The 2,770-nt window shown below is 34.9% G+C and overlaps 1 non-coding gene across 1 annotated transcript; it reads left to right on the top strand.

The window, feature by feature from the left end:
• The first annotated feature begins 514 nt into the window (after window positions 1–514).
• On the top strand, window positions 515–620 carry LOC128285056 (small nucleolar RNA R71). Its single transcript, XR_008275471.1, has one exon. It is a non-coding gene; the product is annotated as a small nucleolar RNA R71 (small nucleolar RNA).
• The last annotated feature ends 2,150 nt before the right edge of the window (window positions 621–2,770 follow it).

The following is a 2,770-nucleotide window of genomic DNA, read 5'->3' as shown; positions in this document are numbered from 1 at the left end:
GTGGTTGTTGGTAACCTGGAGGTGGTTGTGGTCTTCGATTTCCTTGACTGCCCCACGAGAAATTAGGGTGGTTCCTCCAACCTGCATTGTAAGTGTTACTATATGGATTGTTTTGAGGTCGAGGATTATTAGCCATGTAATTTAATTGCTACTTATCAATGTTGTGGCCATAAGGTTGGTATTCCGAATGGCTTGTTCCACCTCCACTTGCTTCGGACTGCATTATTGGGTGAACCTGTGAAGAACTAAGAAAACCATCAATATTTTTATTTAGAAGTTATACCTGGTTTGACAGCATAGTAATCGAATAGACATTATAAACGTCTGCTATTTTAGTTGGTTTTGTCCTCATGATTTGCCACTGATAGTTATTGAGTGACATCTCCTCTATAAAAACTCATAAGTATCTTCATGTGTTTTATTATTGATGGTTCCGCTAGCAGTTGCGTCAACCATTTACCGAGTCGAAGGATTCAGGCCATTATGGAACGTTTCAACTTGAAGCCAAAGCGGTAATCCATGGTGAGGGCACCTTCTAAAAAGGTCCTTGTATCTCTCCTATGCATCGTAGAGTGTTTCTAAATCCATCTGCACAAAAGAAAAGATATCATTACGTAATTTAGCCGTTTTAGCCGGCAAAAAATATTTTAGTAAAAATTTTTCGGTCATTTGTTCCCAAGTAGTAATTGACCCTCGTGGTAATGAGTTCAACCACTGTTTAGCTTTGTTCCTCAATGAGAAAGGGAATAATTGAAGACGAATGACATCGTCAGAAACGTCATTAATTTTAAATGTATCGCATAGTTCCAAAAAGTTTGCTAAGTGAGCATTGAGATCATCATCCTGCAAACCATCAAACTAAACAAATTGTTGTATCATTTGAATAGTGTTAAGTTTTAGTTCAAAAGTATTTGCAGCTACAGTAGGTCTAACTATGCTCGATTCATTTCCTGTTAAAGAAGGTTTAGCATAATCATACATAGTGTGTGGAGCAGGATTTTGATTAACCGCAATTGCAGGAGGTAGCTGATTGTCTTGGTTTTCAGCCATCTCTTCGGTTGGGGGTTGAGTATCATTTTCTTGTTCGTTCTCTGTGTATCTTAGGCTTCCCCTTATTTCTCTTTGGTTTCTGCGGGCTGTGCGATAGATTTCTTCGTCAAAAAGTAGTAGTCCTGACGGGTTTCTTTTAGTCATAAACTATAAAAACCTGTCAGAAGAAAGAAAAAGAAAATTAGTAAATTAGAATAAAATTAAAAGTAAAATTAGATTGCAAGAAAAATAAACGGCTAAAGTAATAAAAATTGAGTGTTCCTAATATTTTAGTTCCCCGGCAATGGCGCCAAAAACTTGATCGCATGATTTCATGATAGGTTTTAAATATTTATAATTAATCGTTCTTGAAACTAACTACTATCGCGATGTAGGCGAGTGTACCTATCGAACAGTATATAGTTTTAGCAAGAACGGATTGTCGAACCCAAAGGAACTAAAAGTACTAGTAATGACTGTCTTTTTATTATCTAGCCTAAGAATAAAGAGGTTTTTGTTTTAACTAACTAATTATCTAAACTAAGAAATCACAGAAAATGGAATTAAGGAAATGCTTTTGGGGGAAAATCGATTGAATTAAGACAATACCTAAGGAAAAATCCACCTAGACTGTACTTGTTATTCTGGCTCCGAATCGGAAGATTTATTCATTTAACTTGTTCCATAGAGATCCCTAAGTTATGTTATTATCCCTATTCAAGACTTAAAATGTCTAGTCCCTAGATTGAATAATTGAGACCTTTCTTGTAACACCCCTATCCCGTAACCGTCGCCGGAATAGGATGAGGCGTTACCAGAAAATTTGGAAGCAGATCAAAACAGTAAAATTTTGAACATTTTTTTTTTCTTTTTCGTGAATAAAGATTGTTCATTTAATTAAATTCTAAACACAAACAAAGATCAAACTTATAACTTATATCATTCTAGTATAATATATCCTATACATGCCATAAGCTAAATCCAAATCACAAGGTTTCCATAATAGTAGATAGTGTGATGAAGTGTTGACGATCCCCGAGCTGGTAATCAGAGTCCACAATCTATAAAACAAAGACAAAAGACAAACGGAGTAAGCTTACATAAGCTTAGTAAGTCTTAAGTAAAACGATAATTTTGCAGAATCAAATTCAATTATCATTTATCGCTCGATTTTTTTCTAATCAATGAAGTCAATCTAGAGCTCCATAACGAACTATAATTTCAATAACCACATCATTTAGTTACCACAAACTATTTCATGATAACGACCAAAATGGTCAAATATTCGTATGCTCACAAGGTACACTTAGCTCATAAATACACTCTAATCTAAATGCCTTTATTATAGTTTAATCGAATACATTCTTATGGCATAATACATTGGCCAAATGTATCATAGTCACATGGACTGTGGTCACATTTGCATTCATACACTTATTCCCATATGCATCGCTTTGTATACTTTTGATCTAATCCGAATTGAAAATCACATACGAGTACCTGATACATACCTGGCCAACTTAATGTATTGAACATCTTTAACTGTCGTTTCATTACTAAGCCTCATCGTCTTAGACCTTGCAGAAACCCCGTTTAACAATATCAAGAGATCTCACCATTCCGTCAAATAGTTCAAACCTCATGCACGCATATATAGTTTATCTATTTCTTCCAAATTTGATTCACATAGTCTTTCGCATCTAGAAACCTCATATCTACTTCTAATTCAATCAATCAAACT

This window comes from Gossypium arboreum, chromosome 11 (assembly GCF_025698485.1).
Source record: "Gossypium arboreum isolate Shixiya-1 chromosome 11, ASM2569848v2, whole genome shotgun sequence".
In the NCBI taxonomy this organism is placed as follows: domain Eukaryota; kingdom Viridiplantae; phylum Streptophyta; class Magnoliopsida; order Malvales; family Malvaceae; genus Gossypium; species Gossypium arboreum.
Note: the sequence above shows the minus strand (reverse complement) of the source record. Positions and strands in the feature narration are given on the sequence as shown.